Source organism: Apodemus sylvaticus, chromosome 1 (assembly GCF_947179515.1).
Source record: "Apodemus sylvaticus chromosome 1, mApoSyl1.1, whole genome shotgun sequence".
Lineage (NCBI taxonomy): Eukaryota > Metazoa > Chordata > Mammalia > Rodentia > Muridae > Apodemus > Apodemus sylvaticus.
The window spans coordinates 105704830-105725161 of record NC_067472.1 but is presented as its reverse complement, the minus strand read 5'-3'; positions in this window follow the sequence as shown (position 1 = coordinate 105725161).

The following is a 20332-nucleotide window of genomic DNA, read 5'->3' as shown; positions in this document are numbered from 1 at the left end:
TAGTGATCTCTCCCAAACTTGCATCAAAAGGATTCTAGTATAACTTCCTATAAATTGCCTGTCCACTAGTCTGTTACCCATGATAGATTGTCAGCATTGGGAAAACTATTCCATTCAACCCTACCTAAAATGGCATTTGACCCTAGCACAGACACAATGGTATTTTTTGGTGATTAAATGAGCAAAATACTCTGAGCCACTCCAGTACTGGAGTAAACCAAGAACTCTGTATCTTGGAAACAATAACAGCCACATCCTGTGTTCAAGACCTTGCTTTACCTACTGTGTGACTTTGGGCCCTAGTGATTTGAAGATTTTTTTTACACTTATTTCCTTTGAGGATAGGTGGGGTACACACAAGCCATGGCACCTGTATGGAAGTTCGAAGATAATTTTCCAGAGTCAGTACTCGTCCTCTCGTCTATAGGCTCCAGGGATGGAACTCAGGTCATTAAGCTCACAAGGAGAGTATGTCACCTCAAGAGCCATCTTGTCCCCAGTATTCTGGATATACAACAGAAATAACCCTGCCTTGTCTGCCTCAGAAGGTCCCATGAGAAGCAGCTCAGTGGAACCATCAGATAAGTTACCCCCAGCAAAAAACAAAGGATTTCTGGTTTAGGCAATGCTTTGGGGTCTAGAGACCAAAACTTCAAAATGTGAAAGAGAAACTTATTTTTCACATCAGCAAGGCAGATGTTGTACCTGGAAATACAACAGTTTCACAAGGTAAATTTTTTGTTGCTGTTTGTTTTGAGATAAGAGCCTCATCTAGCCCAGGCTGGCCTCAAATTTGTATGTAGTCAAGGATGGCTTGAACTCCTGATCCTCCTGCCTCGCCTCCTGAGGACTGGAGCTATGGACGTGTACCACTCTCAAGTGTATTCTTCACGCCTCGTCTTCATGTACCCACTGCCCACCGCCATCACACTTGCCCATCTTCTCCGAGTCTCAGCCTGCAGTCACAGCTGAAATCTTCAGCACAGAAAGGGATGTGACTACCAGCAGCTTGTGGTTTTGTCTTGAAGTTTTGCCATTCGAGAGAGACTGTGCCTTTTATTTGCAACTGACAAAAGTCTTTCTTCCTCCTGGTTTGCCGTGTTCATCCTCTTGCCAAGGGCGAGGAATGACAAGATTCATGGGAGGGAACTGATGTTATACATGAAGGTGGAGGAACTATTGCAAGCAGAAAGAGTAGGCATTGTACTGACATGATGAATGTTCACTACAGTATTCTGAAGATCATTCTCCAGCTGTGTACTGAAATAGCACCATTTACAATCAACTGTCTTCGGTTTGGGCCCTGCTTCTACATGATCATCACCTCCTGCCACATCTTCCCAGAGTTCCCTAGGACAGAAGAGCAGAAGGCAGAGAGGGAACCATGTGAAATCACACCATGCTGTCCTTGAAAGCCTTCACTAAGGTTTGAGCATACACGTAGAAAAGGCAGCTCCCGTTTTTGAGTTGGTGGCTAGAGAGTTCCTATGTTCAACATCGGATACTGCATTCCTCTGGGCATTGGTCAGTCTGGGCTCGAGTACCCATGCTGCTGAAGCGTAGGCCTAGGCTGTTGGATGCTGTGCGTCTGCCTGCTTTGATCCCCAGGCCATAGCAGCGCTTTCTTGACTTCTTTCCAACAGTTCAACCCACACAGCTTACAGTTGGAGAGTCTAGAGTCTCTTAAGAGGGAAATTCTTATTCCAAATTACAAAATAAAAAGGAGCTCTTGCAAAATAAAAAGATCAGATACTGCAGTACAGGGAACCTGGTTCTCCCACCATCCTTCCCTTTGTTCTGCACGTTTATGAACTGAGGAATGAACGCTCCCTTAACCTCCCAGCTTCGCATTCCTTGGTCTCTCTGGTTCATTTCGCAGTGCTACTGTTCATTCGCCCTGGGCCTCTGGATCACTAGCCCTTGTCCCACTTTCTGTTGACAGGAATGAAATTCCAATACCAGAGGTGCTGTCCTACTTCTGTAGAGTTAACGATCACCATTACTCTGTAGCAAGGGCTCACTATTTAGGCCAGCTCATCTTGACTTGTAAATAATTTCAGGCACAATCCTGACTAACTCCTACTTAATTCTCAGATATTCTACAGCACTTTATTTCAGGAGGAAAACAATATTTGCTTTGGTCTGGTTCCTCAGTTAGAGTCAAGTATACTTCCTGTAAACAAACCTACGATGCCCTATATTCCCCCAGCAAGGCATTTTCCATGCTTTATCATTACTGCCCATTCCCTTTGTCTCTTTTCTTTACATCGCTGACATTTCTATTTCCTCTTACCACTATTTACTCCAGGGCCCAGCAAAGAGCCCAGCGCAAGACAAACATTGCATAACTATTGAATGAAAGACAAGGTATCAGACTCCCAGGCTTTTGATTATTTACAGTAGTAGATCACAGTAGTACTCAAATAACAATAAAAAATATGAAAGACTTTATTCATGAATGTATAATGTAAGTATTAAAAGACTTTTTATCCTAAAAGCACCGTAAAATAAACTTTCTCTGCTTCTGACACAAAGATGGAAGAAAAGATTGTAGGGTATGAAGGGAAGGGAGCCATGGAGGACTGAAACCCTGAGTGAATGTGTAGCTGTAGACATGGGCACTGCCATGTTAAGGACCTCAAAGCCTCAGTCCCATGAAGGGCTGGCAAAACCTTCCCCTTCCGGTGGAGCTCAGAGGGAAGTGGCAAAGACTTTCTTTGGATAGTGTGTGTGTGTGTGTGTGTGTGTGTGTGTGTGTGTGTGAAAATGTCCAGCATTGCTTTCTTTCTCTGACTACTACCATGTTTATGGTCTGAAGACTGCTCACCTGCAGAAGCTGCTCCCATCCATATTAGTTAAACCTACCTCCCCAGTCCAGCTGTGCACCATACTCCTGCCTCCTCATTTACCTGTAACAACTGGCCTCCTTATCCAGCCGGGTGCAATAACCCTGTTTGACTCTGTATAATAAGCACACTGTACTTTCAGAGTGCTTTGACTTCTCCAGCAGCTGACCCAGTTTTCTGTGTGCCCATGTGTCCATCTGTCTCTCTTTCCTTTATTCCCTCACCACCCCAGTGAGGTGGAGTCCCTGGAGGCCACACATGGATACAACACAACAGTCTACCCACAGAGTTTCCCACACTGTTACATATTTGTAAGATTTGTGCTTTTGCCACAAGTAAGCATCATTGGAAGAAATCAATGGTGTTTTGGGATGTTACCTCCTCTGTGGGAGGCTAGATTCTCTACCTGCTCTTGTCCTATGTGGTGGCCATGTCTTGAGTAATTGTCAGCCTCCGTGCTAAGTTTTACTGGTATTGCCTCATCTATAACCAGTCTTTGTGGAAGCTACTGCTGCTATTTCTCTTTTGAGACAAGGCTTCTCTGCATAGCCCTGGCTGTCCTGGAACTCACTCTCTAGACAGGGATGACCTCAAACTCAGAGATCTGCCTGCTTCTACCTACTAAGTGCTATGACTAAAGGCATGTACCGCTACAGCACAACTTGGAAAAAAGTTGTATTACCATTTTGCAGATGGCAATAACAAGGCAATAACAAGGTTCATGAGGCCCCATGATTTGCCTAAAGTCACAGAGCTATTGAGTGCTGGGGTAGGACTCTAAAACTGTCTCTTTCTCTGAGTCACTATGCTGCATGACTCTTCTTTTGACTATTATTCATAGAAAAACCCTTTACCTTGCTTGGACCAATCTACTGTTTTCCAGAAATATCTTGAGAGTTTTCCATTTCACGAATATTTTATCAAGAATTCAAGGAGCCAGGTATGGTGATATATATCTCTAATCCCAGAATTTGGGAGGCAGAGGCAGACAGATCCCAGTGAGTTTATGGTACATATATTGAGTTCCAGGCCAGTCAGGACTATGCAGTGAGACTCTGTCTTTAAAAACAAAAGAATTTTAAAGGAGACTTAACTATCTCATCACATTTCTCATATATGTAATGTTTTTCCAGATGTACATATGTGTTCCATATGCATGCCTGGTGCCAGAAGAGGGAATCAGATCCCTGAAACTGGAGCCAAGGATGGTTGTGAGCCACCATATGGGTGCTGAGAACTGAACCTGGGTCCTCAACAAAAAGAAGTGCTTTAGAACTGCAGGATTCAAGATTATTTACTGGTTCTGAAGCTGTAGATGGAGATATTCTTACCCTGTAATTGTTTGGTTCTATGGGATAAGGCATTGCATAAGAATAATGGGAGCTGCTAGGTACTCAAAGCAGGTTAACCTATGATAGTAGGTCAAAAGTTGCGTGTGTGTGATATTTTTATTAAAATATGTAGGCTGGGTTCCTTTCTTCCTTCACTCATTGACCAACTGAAGAATTGGCCAGGGCTAATGGAGAAGTATTTGAAAAATGTCCCAAAGAGAATCATCACAGTCTTAAGACTCTGGGATTATTTGGTGTAATCTGCAGCTGTGCACAGCCACAAGGAGGAAACATCATTATCTATGTTTCCTCTTTTTCCTGAGTACTGGAAGCTTATTTTTATTAAATTAAAACTACATAGCATTTTAAGTGGAGTATTCCTCTCCAAGTGACATCAAAATGTGAGTATGTCCTAGGCTCACTACAGTCTATTACTAATTCCACCTTGCCAACTTTCCTAATATTAGCATTTCCTTCAAGACCTTTATCCTTATTGTAGCTAACTGATAAACATCCTTCACATTGGTAGGCATGTGTACAATGTCGGCATGATAAATATTGCAACCCGTAGTTACACAGAGGCCCACTATACCTGGATATTCACACTAATGGTTTATTTGTGTCTAGTACCAAAAAGTACTCATCATAAGTACTTCATAAGCATTTTATAACTACTTTTGACTAACTTTATTAGAATGACTGCGCTTTTGGTTCTTTGCCAGGGGAGTGGAGAAAATTTCGAGCCACTGTAACTCTCTCTGGCTCTTAGCAGCTCAGGGAGAAATCCTTTAAGAAACTCAAAGAGGCTAACACCTTAGGGAGGTTGTTAGCAATCTGGTATTTTCAAACCATCTGGGAGCATTTAATTTGTTCACTAAAAGGAGCAAAACAGTCTCCTGAGTACGTCACAACAATGCTGCTGTGCCTGTAGGCAACAACACTACATCGAACACTAACTCTAGTGTTCTTAGCACAGTAAAATAAGGGTACTAGGAAGAGCATCTGAGAGTGGAGGAGACAGCCCAGTCAGTAAGGTGCCGACTGGCCAAGGAGGAGGATGTGGTTTTCTTCCCTAGATCCTCAATAAAAAAGCTGGGCATGCTGGCTCATGTTTGTACTCTCAGTGCTAGGGAGGCGCTGAGATGGCTGGGGTATGTTGCCTGGCCAGTCAGCATAGGGCCAATAGGGCACCCTGTTTCAAAAGCCAAGGCGAACAGCTCCAGAAAAATACCAGAGGTCTCCCTCTGGCCTCCACACATGCAACCTGCACACATGAGCACCTGTGTACACATGAGTACACATATGCATACATACGCACGTGCACACAGATGCTCACATGCACACACACACACACACACATGCACACAGATACATACATGTACACACAAACCAACAAGGATCATTGTCATTTATGTTACTCTTTGACATTTACAAAATGTTTTCTTGTCTCCCATCTCACTTGAGCCTCCCAGAAATTTTGTCAGGTAGACAAATAGTATTAGCACTAATTTTACAGAAGCTAAATGGTGATGGGTTCAGTTTCATAAAAGCAGTTTTCAGAGCCGGGTGGTGGTGGCGCATGCCTGTAATCCCAGCACTCTGGGAGGCAGAGGCAGGTGGATTTCTGAGTTCAAGGCCAGCCTGGTCTACAGAGTGAGTTCCAGGGCAGCCAGGGTTATACAGAGAAACCCAGTCTCGAAAAAAACCAAATCCAAAAAAACCAAAAAAAGAAAAAAACAAACAAACAAACAAACAAACAAAAAAACAAAAAAACCACAAAAACTAGTTTTCAGCAATTGTCTTAGGGTTTCTATTCCTGCACAAAGATCATGACCAAGAAGCAAGTTGGGGAGGAAAGAGTTATTCAGCTTTCACTTTCATGTTGCTGTTCATCATCAAAGGAAGTCAGGAACTTGAGTAGGTCAGGAAGCAGGAGCTGATGCAGAGGCCATGGCAGATATTACTGACTGGATTGCTTCCCCTGGCTTGCTCAGTCTGCTCTCTTATAGAACCCAAGACTACCAGCCCAGGGATGGCACCACTCACAATGGGCCCTCCCCGCTTGATCACTAATTAAGAAAATGCCTTACAGCCGGATCTCATGGAGGCATTTCCCCAACTGAAGCTCCTTTCTCTGTAATAACTCCAGTTTGTGTCAAGTTGACCCACAAAGCCAGACAGTACAGTAATCGTAATTATACACATGTCCAGGGTCATACAGATAATCAGTGAAGAGGTATGATTAGTCCCATGATCCTCCTAGAGAAGAAGGAAAAATTACATAACTAGTTTAAGCAGGAAACGATCTACTGGCTTATGTAGCTGGTAAGCTATACAAGACAGGGTCATCTCCCTAGCATCCATTCCATTTCCTGTTGGTAGTTCTCCTGATTTTTATTATTATCCCCCTAAGCTATGTCCCCCCTCCCAGGTATTTCTAGAGATGATAACTTCACCCCTGACCAGAGCTCCAAATCTTATGGCTCAGACTTATATTAATTAGCACAATTATGCTTCCTTGCCTTGGCTACTCGATCAAAGATAGGCATGTGATGTGATCTATGCCAATGAAAAGCAAGGGAAGTTTTACCAAGGGTGCTGGGAAGGAACATCCTGACAGAGCACCTGGAAATAAATATCTGTTTCCCACTAAATGTACAACTGCTGTTTGATACCTTTTGTGGTGGTTTGAATAGGCTTATCCCCCATGTGTTTGAGTGCTTGGTCCATGGGAAGTAGAGCTACTAGGAGGTGTGGCCTTATTGGAGGAGTTGTGGCCTTGTTGGAGGAAGTGTGTTGAGGATGGGCTTTGAAGTCTGCCCAGTGTAGAGACCCTCTTCCTGGCTTCCTGTGGAAGACAGTCTCTTCCTGGCTGCCTTCAGAACAAGATGTAGAGCTCTCTTAGCTCTTCTAGTACCGTGTCTGCCTGGATGCTGCCATGCTTCCCACCATGATGATAATGGACTGAACCTCTGAAACTGTAAGCCAGCCCCACTTAAATGTTTTACATATAAGAGTTTCCTTGGTCATGATGTCTCTTTATAAAACCCTAACTAAGATACCTTGATAGAAAACACCCTTACAGTGAGGTCTTTGACGGCACTCTCTGAATAAACTCTGAAGTCAGCCTGTCTCTGGAGCTCCACAGACTTCTTTTCCTTCAGACTTCCAGTGGGGGCGGAGGGAAGGAAGCCTGGGGGTGAGTTCTGTACATTTCAATGGTCTCTGACAATGACACCCAAAACCCTATTCGCCATTTCAGGAGCTAGTCTGTACTGGCTGGTTTCGTGTGTCAACTTGACAAAGGCTGGAGTTATCACAGAGAAAGGAATCTCCCTTGAGATCCAGCTGTAAGGCATTTTCTCAATTAGTGACCAAGTAGGAAGGGCCCATTGTGGATGGTGCTGCCCCTGAATTGGTAGTCTTGGGTTCTATAAGAAAGCAGGCTGAGCAAGGCAGAGGAAGCAAGCCAGTAAGAAATATCCCTCCATGGCCTCTGCATCAGCTCCTGCTTCCTGACCTGCTTGAGTTCCAGTCCTGACTTCCTTTAGTGATGAACAGCAATGTGGAAGTGTAAGGTGAATAAACCTTTCCTACCCAACTTGCTTTTTGGTCATGATGTTTGTGCAGGAATAGAAACCCTGACTAAGACATAGTCATAGTCTATCTTATGCAGTTTTATATGGCATAAAATGACTTTAGCACAGGTTCCTGTCAAGTAACAGAAAACTCAACTCAAACATTAATGGGCCTCCTGTGACTTGCCTGTACGCAACAGAGTGTACAGCTCACAGTAATAAAATGATGCCATGATCTAATAATAACTCCATGGAGTGGAAGAGAAAGATTGCAGACACCAGGTCCCTGGGGACTGGGCATCGGGTCCCCCTGGGAACGGACCTATTTACTCTTTTCATCTAACTCTTTTGTCATTGCCTCGACCTTTTTTATTATCTGCAGGAATTTGACCATCTGCCACTTCCGAATATTGATGTGGATCTCAATAGGAAAGAGAAGCCTTTCAGACTGGATCATAGGAGGAGAGGCTAATAAGAGACTGTCTTTATCTAAGGGTAAAAATACCATAAAGATCAGGGCAGTGTCCTCAGGCTAGAAAGAGCTCGGTGGTGGGGGAGACATGACCCCTCAGGAACCTGAAGGGATGAAGGATGAGCAGTAGCTGGAACTACAGATGGACAAAGCTGTATAAAGAGGGTCACCAGGTAAATGAGGTGACAATCCGCCTCTGCACACACCTCACGCCCGTTATTGCTGGTGTTCACACTCCACCACCACAGAAAGCCTGAAGGAAAGGAAGCCTGTGAGGAATTCTACACTGGCCAACCTTCGGAGGCACAGAGCAGGCTGGAGCACGGGAGTGAAGGTCCAGGAGGAAGGCCGCAGTACACTAAAGACTAGCAACCTCTGTAAGATGACAGCATATCTTTTCCAGAACAATTGAAGTATCAACTCAGGAAAGGATTCTCGACCTATCTGGAGCAGTGAATCACTTCTTAGACCAACTGTATACACACATAAGCAATGTCTTTCTCTCGACAAATAGTGTATAGAATTGATCTGGGAAGTGTCTGCTGCATGGAGGCTTATTATAACACAAAGATGTCATCAAAGAACAGGCTGAATGTTTAGATATTGCCTAGTTTTCCACTGACCCTTTTAACTTACAAGCATAACACTAGGGATACCAAAAAGCAAAAGAGGTCAATGGTGCACTGCTACAAGGCACACATTTGATTTTTAAAATTAAAATTTAAGTGTCTTATGTTTATTGTAATAAATGTTAGATTATATAATTATATTACTACTTCCTGAATGAAAACGGAACTCTAGAGTATTACGGTGCAGAGCACTTGGCGATACAATTTCCCTTCTTTTCTGGAGATTGTCTGTGGCTCATTGTGGAGAACTGTAGCCCTCTGTTCATTCAATGACATTTTCAAGCTATTTTTTGCAGACTGTATTCATTACTATATATGGTCAGAGAAGCCTCAGCTTGGTGACTTTAGTGCCTGACCTAACGGAGAGGTCCTTAGACGCCTGTAGCCAGATGGAAAGAAATGAAACACTCAAAGCACTCTCCTCCCGTCTAAACTGAAAAGACAACCACTCAGAGCCAAGGGCAGCCGCATGACATTTTAAAGCAGGGTCTTCCTACTTTGCCAAGGCTAGTCTCAACCTCACGGCCCTCCTGCCTCTACTTCTCAGGTTACTGGGATTGTAGTTTGCATAGTTTGCCCCACTGCTCTGGCTCATCCATAATTTTAAAAGGACAAATGAAAAACTTTTAAAGGTTGCTTTTTAATTATATATATAATTGTATATAATAAATTATATTATATAAATCACATTATATTATATATAAATATATATTATATATAATAAATAAATAATTATATAATTATTGTTTTATTATTTATTTATTATAAATAAAAATTGCTGGTTACATAATCTACAAGCTGTCTTTAACAGAAACTCACTAAAATCATATGATATGTTCAAGGTAAAGCTGTACAGTATATGCTGTACATACACACACACACACACACACACACACGTCTGTGCAGTGGCAGGGAGAAGGGGGAGCTACACACATGAGTGTGAGCGCCTGGGAGTCCAGAGATGTCTGACCCCCCTGGAGCTAGAGTTAGAGGTAGCTGTGAGCGGCCTGATTGTAGGTGTTTGGGACTGAATTCAGACTCTCTGCAAGAGCCGTATGTGCTTTTAACCAGCTGAGCTATATCTCCAGCCCCGGTAACAAACATCTGATAACTGTACTGCTCAAGAGCTGAGGTGGGAGGAGGGATGAGCTAACTGACAGGAGCCCAGAGACACCAGTCTTTCCAGCTGTGAACAGGGATACATGGTAGGAAAAAGCCTTGGACAAAGGAAAGGTAACATCCCCATGAACTTTACCTAAGATGTATCTGTGTTTACGGACATCTCCTTCCTCTCAATTGTCTTACAATAAATACCTGCCTATTATTTCCAGGGTCCATCTCCTCCCTGTCTACTTCCCACCTCCTCCATAAGGTACAAAATGTTTCTAAATTGTCAAACATCATATGGTATGTTTTTTAAAAATGTCTTACAGCATATACTGTACAGCTTTACCTTGAACATATCAGATGATTTTAGTGAGTTTCTGTTAGAGACAGCTTGTAGATTATGTAACCAGTATTTCTGCAAAATACACCAGATGGGCTATGAGGGGAGGGGACCGGAAACAGACAACCCGGTCACAGCTCCAAGACTTAAATATTTGCATATTTAGTTGTAACAAAAGTGAGTCTTCTTCACTAATTCAGCAAATATAAAATAATTTTAAATAGACCATAATATAATAAAAGAAACAATGAAACATCACGAAGACAGTCCAACATGCAGATCCATTTTTGTTTTTTGTTTTTTGGTGCCCTAAATTTAATTATTGAAGCTGGTTCTAAGTGAAATGCATTCAGTCTTTTTGAAATAAAGTATCTCCAAGACTACTAGTATAAATTGGAACACAACATCCTTTCCTTAGTATGTCATAAAGACAGCTTCTTTTGTGTATCCTTGCAATTCAAGCATTATAAAGACAGCTTCCGGAAACAGTCAATTGAGAACGGGAGAACAAGTAGAGAAGGATGGGAGACAGGGATCACAGCGCTCCAATTACACGCTGCTGGGCTGCGGGACCGACGCGCTTTCCACGGGTTCGGCATCGGCACATTTCCTTTCTGCCAATATGAGATTAGGGAAATAAAGGGAAACAAGACAAAAGGGCAGATTTATAATACATAAGTGACATAATCAGTCAGTGATTCATGGGAAACAGTTCCCGAGCTTCGGTGAGTCAGCAGCTGCTTCGAGCAGGAGAAATTTCCAGTTCTTTTTTTTTTTTTTTCAGGGACTGAGAATACTGCTATCCCTCCACTCAAGTCAGTACTGCAATCAATAAAATGTAACAAAAACGTATTTTGGAAACTACAGGATGGCAAGATGACTCAGTGAGTAATCTGGGTTCCATCCTGGAGACTCACACGGCCAGTGAGAACCGGCTCACCAAAGCCGTCCTCTGGTCTCCACAAGCGCTGTGGCATGCAGCTCCCTGCGTCCACAAATAAAAAATCCTAATAAAAAATTAAAAATAGTTTTCAGAACGTAAAACGAAGGCTGGATCTTCCTCTGTGATGGGTACAAGCCAGAATTAATTCTAAAACTGTACACATGGCAGCGGGACCCCAGGAGGTGGCTGTGCCCAAGGCAGAACTCAACAGAATGAACTGCTAGTGGGTATTCTGTCTGTCTGTCTGTCTGTCTGTCTGGGGGTGTCAGGTCTCCCTGGGATAGTTACAGACAGTTGTGAGCTGCCAGGTGAGTGCTGGGAATTGAACCCAGCACCCTCCAGAAGAGCAGCCAGTGCTCTTAACCACCGAGCCATCTCCCCAGGCCCACCCAGCATAGCCTCATCTAAGCGAGTCTCAGCTTGGCAGATACTGCTTTATCTTCAGGGCTGTAGGAGCTGAGCTAGCTTAATACCCCGTGACTACTCTGCAAGTTGGAGACTGCAACATCCCTTCCAGGAGCGCAAATCCTGAAGCAGTCATGTTCCTGCGTTCGAGATATTCTGATGATAGGGAGCCGGGTGCGCTGATGGATGCAGTGGGTCCTGCCACTCATGTGGTATCGGGTAAACAACACTGTGGCCACACAGAACTGTTCCACCGAGCATTAGGTTCTCTGTGTCATGTTGTATTTCTTAGCATAATGGCTGTCTTTTCTACTCTGCAAAATAATGTGAAACGCTTAGCACAGATGCATCCACATAGATCCCAGTTCTCATTGTTTCCTTGCCTAAAGCTACTTTCTACACTTGTACCCAAACCTTCCTCTTGCTTAGTCCAGTATTCAAAGCAATCTCTTCTCCCTAAGACCTCTAGTTCCCATGGTAACCAAAAGGCATGTTCAAAGGGCGGGGGAGGGGAGGAAATATGGCAAGGCTAGCTTCAGAATCTGAGCCATCCCCAGCCGACTTGCTGAGACTATATCCCCTTTCATCTTGAATACATGTAATAAATAAACCACCACGATCTTTGTGGTTGGTTTTAACTATTTAATACTTTAGTTTACAAGGGAAGGAAGGGAACGGGCTCAACCAGTTTTGAAAGGCATATTGCCAATTTTTAGGGTCATTTGTTTTCGTTGCTTCAGGTTTTTAAAGATTTCATCAAAAATATTTCCAAAATGACTCGTGAAAGTTTTAAAGAAAATATCAATCATTCTAAACAAATATCACATTTTTTTTTTTTGGACCACAGAGAATACTTTAAATAAAAGTAGGTAGTCCACAGAACCATCCTGGCTTAACTTTGCCCTGATTGAGATTAAACATCAAAATAATTTTTCTAAGTGTTTGGTGGACACATAGCATAGAAGAAATGGGCTATTCATGGAACAATGTTTATAACAGTAATTTGATACTTCATGAAGCCAAATTATTATTTCCTCTGATGTCAGATCTATGTACACAACCATGAGAATGAAGTGCCTGCTACCCTTCATGGACTCATTTCCTCTTTGGTTTCCTAGGGGGATGGCATATGAGCTTTTTGATGCCTTCCCTAGGGTTTTTCTTTGCTTTTGCAGTAATGGGAATTAAACACTGTCTTGTACACGTTAGCTAAGTACCCTGCCACTGAGCTACACCCATGGTCCTTTTTATTTGGAGGCTACATCTCATCATGCTGCCCAAGCTGGCAATGAATTTGCACTCTTCCTGCCACAAGCTGAAAAATAGCAGAGATTGCAGTCCTTCGGCCCTGCCTGGCTTCTGGGGGGAGGGGGGGCATTTTGGTGCATTCAGGAACGAAGGGGAGTGTGTCTTCTGTCTCTAGCTCTGCCTTTGCTGTGCTCAGCTCTGCTTTTCTCTCCTCTTTGTTGTTTCATCCCCAGACCTTAACAGACACCGTGGGAGTGTTTGCATATACCACTTGTTCCTTTTCTCATGCTGGCAGGACTCCATATTTACACAGGTTCCATCTTCCTGCCTACAGCTCCCTTGGCCCAGCCAGGAAGGAATCGTGTTTAATCTAAAGCACCTTGCGGTAGAGTCATCATGCAGGTGTATATGTTTGCAAAGGACTTCTGAAAAAACTTTCTCAGTTAATAAAAACCATACATCATTCTTTTCTGCCCTTGGTAATGCTTAGGGTCAGAAATGATGCCTGAAATGGCCTAGCTACTTGCCTTTATGGGGACAGAGGTGACAAAGAGTCTGGGCCACTGACTAAACTAATCCTGGCATAGGCTCAATGCAAAACTTCTTGTTTCTGGAAATATTGTGTACTCACTCCTACGGTTATAAACCATTGAGGTATGTTTGTTGTTTGTTGCACAGACAACCTAAAAAAATGTTTCTAATAGATGGCTATTCTAATTGATAGAGATGATTAATACCAGAATAAAACTAATAACTAAAATTAAAAAGAATCACCTAAGCAGCCTGACCTGAGAGGCTCAGCCAGTTGAGTTCCCTGGAAATCAGTCAGCTAGGCAGACTGGCCCATTTCCCTTGGAGCCCAAGGACTCATGGAGAAACAGTTTAAAGGGGGTCAGCAGGCAGAGGTGACTGACTCTTTTGCTTGTCACCTTCTTGCTTATAGTGTCTACGTAAGGTCAAAGGTTACAGTCATCTTCCGACTGTGAGAATAGGGACAACATGCCAGACAGAGCCAAAAGGAAACAGGCTTACTCATGACCCCTCTTACCATCTACATACAGTCTGCCTTTCCAGAGACTTGTTATGCAGTTTGGAGAAGGAAAACACACCTCTTTTGGGTAGCTCACTTAGGTTTTGTTTTGGTCACATACAGCTGAATGCAGCTATAGATGATAAATATATTTAGACTCATTGATGATTTTAACTAAAGAATGGACAGGAAAAGTAAAGATAAATCCCACGAGGTTGGAGAGATGGCTCAGTCAGCAAGCACTTACTACATAAGCATGAGGACATCTACAGGGCCCAGGTAAAGCCCAGATGTGCAGTAGCCAGATGTGCAGTGCGCAAATCCCCGCGCTGGGGAGGTGGAGGCAGGAGGATCATGGAGCTCGCTGACCATCCAGTCTAGCTAACCAGTGAGCTTCAGGTTCAGCGAAAGACTCTGCCTCAAAAAACACAGTGGAGAATGGCTGAAGAGAACACCTGGTGTCAGCCTCTGGCCGCTACATGCACCTGGACCCTGCAAACTTATACACAAAAAGAGAAACTCCTAACTATATGTTATAAGATATTATATAATATGTATGGACATATAATTAACAATATATTTTTATACACGCATGTAACTTGTTCAAACTTATAATTTTGTACATATGTATACTTAATAGCTTTGCAAACTTATAATTATATGTATAACTTATTGGTTTACATAGACACTTTCAAACAATAAAATCAACAAAAAATCATAGCTTTTTATTCCTCACCTTAACAGTAATTCATAGGTTTTTTTTCTTCTGTTGAAAAATTAGCCATTTATCCAAGATATATCAGACTGAGGAACTATCAACATAAAATCAAAGTCTGTAAGCAAGAGCTGGCACCAAATTTGGTCTCCCTTTGTGTACATGTACCACACTGAGCACACATTGTATTGGAAGCTGGATCTCATATTTCATTAGGAAATGGACCATTGTTAGGGCAAGAAAATGAACTTGAAATGGATTTTAAAGTACAGAATGATACACAGATCAAAATGCTCTCAGGAAGAATGCTAGCATAGCGCTTCAAGAGGACGCTTATCTTTGAGCTTTCAAATGCAGCAGACCTTTTGAACACTTTGTTTCACTAACCACAACACTTTATTTACTGGTGGTATTCAGAACTGTCTTAATATCAAGCTAGCAAATGCTACTTGTCAGGGGGCAAAGAATCCGTGTGATAAGAAGGGCTTGCGTATCGCTGTGTTTCTATCACATTGAAGGCTGGATGGCACAAAATTAGGCACACAGTATAAGGCATGTGAATAAATAAAAAGGAAGTGGGGTTTTTCAGAAAGAACTGAGAAAGGTGATTTGACAGATGGTGTGTGTGTGTGTGTGTGTGTGTGTGAGAGAGAGAGAGAGAGAGAGAGAGAGAGAGACAGAGAGAGAGAGAGAGAGAGAGAGAGAGAGAGAGAGAGAGAGAGAGGTGTAAAGTCCAGGATATGAAATCAGTACAGAGGCATCAGTTTCTGTTTTGTCCTTTCTACCTGCTTGTTCTCCCTTTCTCCTTATCCAGTACCAGCTCCGAGCTTCCTTGAGAAAAGGCTGCTCTTTCAGTTCCATCTTAGAGGAACCTGCAGCTTGAGTCAGTCACACCACTTCCTCCCAACATCCCATGGGGTAGTGAGCACACACTGCAGAGGTTAGTCTCTTTCTTTTATGGTTGCTAGTTAGGGTGTGTTAGCATTCCCTGGAGATGTGTGTAGCCAGTCATATGTGTCTTATTCTGAAAATTAAGTAGGGAAAACTGGGGAGAAGTGAGAGCAAAGCTAGGGGTTGGAGACTCTTCCTGACAGTGCGCAGGTGCCCGCAGCTGGGGCCAGTCCTGCCTTCTCAAGCACTTGAGCAAATACACTCAACTAAAGAAGCGTGGTGCTATATATTAAAAAAATAGTTAATTTAAAAGCAAATGTTTACTCTATTAGCCCTTTTAAATTCGTAATTCAAGGAAAGGCATTTAAGGTACACTTGTACTGTGGTAAGAAACTCAATTTTCTCTTTAAACTAGGCTGTTTCATTTTGTCATTTACAATAAGAGATGTGGTAGGTTTGTCAACTCTATTGTTCATCCAGGCTAGAAAACAAAACCATTTACATATGCATAAAAAGTGTAAAATGTTGAAGAATGCATTTAAGACTTATAAGACCTATACACTGTACTACCTGAAGCTTCATTAGGTCAGAGCCCAGGTTATCTGTCTTGTTTATCCCTGAGTCCAGGATGCCTAGAAAAGCATTGTAAGGTATGCATCACAGGAAGTCAAACTTAAATAATTTATGTAAGAATTAACATTTAAAAAGGAAAGTAAGAAAAATCCATCTTCTGCCTGAGAACTATTTATTTGGGTAGCCAAGATTAATTTATTCTACTTGGTTTTAAAAATGTTATTACTTTTGTGACAGGACTAAAAAGATTCAGTGAAAGGCCACACACATCCAGGAATACATGGGCAGCACAAACTGGACTTGATGAATGTGTGTGTGTGTGTGTGTGTACATATGTGTGTGTGTGTGTGTGTGTGTGTGTGCATACACTCACATACATACATGTACATAGATGGACAAAGTTGGCAGGTAGAGAAGGGGGGTAGATCTGATATTAGGTGGTGGAGGAGCGAATATTATCAAAATAAATTTAATCAAAATGTATTGTACAAAATTCTCAAAAAACCAATTAAAAAGATTAAAACCATGAAATTTAATTCCCCCAAACTAGTCTAGTTCTTTGAAATCAAGATTCTGGAATATTTTTGGTATATTGCTCTGTAATTTAATAATTTAGATAAATGCAATAATGCAGAAAACAAAAAGTAGCTTGATGCACAAAGGCATCCACTGTAGTTTTCACTTATTTAAGAGAAAAATAGAGGTAAGTAAGTAACCCTAACAGAGCAACTTCACAGAGTATTTTTACGGTCATTAGATAATTATAAAAAAAAACAAAAACAAATGAGATTATTTGTGGTAACCATCTTGCTAATAATAAGCGGAATAATACTTTTTAACCTTCTTTAAGGTTATACAGGAGAAATGGCAGGCCAGTATGAAAAAACCAGGCCAAAAGTGAAGGGCAAATATCAGATCAGAGAGAAACTGAATAGAATGTAGCTTTTGACCTGAAAGCGGTTGGCAGTGTTGAAAACTGTGACTTTGATTTTAAAACTCTAGTGAGCAAATGACAGAGGCCAAGAAAGCCACAGTCATACAGAGTTGGGAGCTGGGCAGGAAAACCACTTCCAGGCCATCAGGCCCAGGACACTGAGGTGAACAATAAGAATCCCATGCACCTAGAAGAACAATAAGGTGCATGGGATTAGTTTCTAGAGACTCATGAAGGCTGCAGAGTATTCCAAACCTCAGCACGGCCGAACTCCCAGGAACAAGGCAAATCCTCCTGAGAGCTGAAAACATTTGCTGAAAGTCTAAATTTATTCCCACAAATGAGTCTCCAAATATAATGTCCAGCATATGCATATGTACAAAAACTAAATTCTATGATTTAAGATCTAGGAAAAAAAGGATAAGAAAAACCTGAAGCATAGGTATTTTAGATGACAAACAACTATACTGAATATATATATATATAAGATTTGAAGATCTCTGTAGAAACTAGAAAGGCATGGAAAATATGATTCCAAATTTGCAAGGGTCTAAAGTAACTCTATAAACAAAAATATAGTAACTAAAATAAAAACCTAAATATGAAGTGTCTGGGTCAGTGGCGATTTGTCAGGGCATTGTGAAGGTGGCATGACCTGAGGTGTCATGGAAGCAAGGTGTTACACTTCCCATCTAACTAAGGATTAATATCAACCTGTTGCAAGCTCTTTCAAACGTCAAAAGAGGAGGGTGCACCTTTTTTTAATTGTTTTATGAGGACAGTATTGTTTTGAACACAGGCAAATACATCACAAGAAATTTTTTTAAGATCTCTTGAATATGGCCACATAAGTCAACTAGCAAACAGACACATCAGAATGTCGAGAGGAAGTGAAAGGAAAAGCAAGGCATAACTTCTGAAACTTCATCTTCACATAAATATATGAACATGGGATTTGACAGTCATAAGTCTTTCTTAGTTCTAACAGTGTTCATCGGTTGTCACAATGCAAGTCTTACATCTCATTCTTTTTGATGCTATTGAAAATTGTTTTGTTAACTTTATTTCCACAGAGTTCAAGTGTTTAGGTTTGATTTTATGTTGATCTCATAGCTTGAAATCCTGTAGAATCCAATTACTGATTCTAATAAAATTTTTATATACGCAGATCATGTCACCTCTGAATACTTTATTTCTTCTTTTGCAACATGAATGCCTTTGACATCATTTTCATGTTGTTGTTCAGCTGCACTAGTTAGCCTCTAGTACCGTGCTGAATGAAAATGGTAACAGTAGACCTTTCTTCCTAGTCCTCATCCTATTGAGGACCGTCCCCAGCACTGCATTATTAACTACGGTGTTGGTTACCTATAGACCTCTTCTCAATGCAAAGTTCCCCTGAGTCCGAGGTTACTGCATGATTTTATCATGAAAGAGTGCTACAGTCTATCTCATACTTCTGTATATTTATTGGGATACCAAGTGAAAACAAAAAGCCTGAGTATGTTACAGGATGGGCAGAGCTTTCTTTTCTTGTAACAGGGTCTCATACGGTAATCCAGGTTGGCCTGGAACTCAGTGTGTAACCCAGGCTAGCCTTAACTCACAGTAATCCTCTTACCTTAGCCTCCAAAGTGCTGGGATTATAGGCATGAGTCACCATGCCCAGCTAAAATGGGTCTTAGAGAAATTATGATAATGGAAAGAAACCAGTGACGGTGACCTATACACGACATGTCTTCTAAATGTTTACAATGGGGCAATCTTTATAGAGATAAAAAATAGATTTGTGGTTGCTTTGATTGTGGGCACCGGTGGTGTGTGTGTGTGTGTGTGGTGTGTGTGTGTGAGTGTGTGTGTGTGTGAAAAGACTTGAGTGATAAGAGGGCTAATAGTGGAGGGCACAGATTTATGAGATGATGAAAATGTTCTCAAGATGTTCTGAAATTCGTATGTATGTATGTGCACATATGTATCTGTGAACGAGTTTTAAAGCCATTTAATTGAATACTTTACATGAATAGATTATATGGCATCTGAATCATATCTAAAGATAGACACTGAAAATGGAATGAGGCACTCACTCACCGGCTGGCGGCAGCTCTACACTTCCACAAGCATGTGCGCAAAGGCCTCCTTATAATTCACATCCTGGGTCTGTTACGCTGCTTGGCTGTAGCCCTGCTGTGTCTGCAGCCATTGGCTCTCTCACAGAGATCCCCTTCTGTTTGGTATCGTTAGAGCTCCTTGCATCACAAGAGGCCTGAAAAGAGGACATTGCTTACATAATTTTTCCTTCACACACACACACACACACACACACATACATGTACACATGCATGTGCACACACACACACATCCCCTTTATTAATACAAAGCTAACTAGAGTTTATGACAGGTATCTCGGTAAGCAACAAGAAGAGAATATATTCTTTACATAGTGGTCACAGAACAAAATGACAGATTTCTTCAAGATTTAATGTCTTGGTTGGCAGACAGGATAGCTCTGCAAGTAAAGGAACTTGCCGTCTAGCCTCACAGCCCAAGTTCCATTCCAAGGCCCCACATGATAGAAAAAGAGAACTGACTCCCACAGTAGGTTGTTGACCTTCACACATATGCTGTTGTACCACACACACAGACACACACACACACACACATCATGCATGTATACACAATAATATATTTTAAATTTTGAAAGGATTTAATATCTTATTCCTGAGTTGTATTTAGTGTGCCACATCCAGGACCTGGCAAGGCTTTAGAGAGGGTGGCTGTGATAGCTAACGATCTTGCTTGTCAACTTGACTGCACATAGAGCCAAATAAAACACAAGCCACTGGGCACTTCTGTGAGAAATTTCCGTGATTAGATTATCTGAAGCAAGAAGATCTAGCCTAGATAGGACTAGCCCAGATAAGAGACATGGGAGAAGGAAACTGCCCCCTACCCACTCCCCTGCCTCAAGTTTGCTCTCATTCTTGCTGGTAAATCCATCTATTCTGTAGCTGGTCCATTCCTTCACCATTATCAGAACCCACTTTTCTTTTTAAAGATTTATTTATTGTTATATGTGAGTACACTGTAGCTGTCTTCAGACACAACAGAAAAGGGCTTCAGATTTCATTATGGATGGTTGTGAGCCACCGTGTGGTTGCTGGTACTTGAACTCAGGACCTTTGGAAGAGGAGTCAGTGCTCTTAACTCCTGAGCCATCGCTCCAGACCCCAGAACCAACTTCTTAGGGCTTCCATTGTAAACTGTAGACCAGCCACTGGGACATGGCCTTG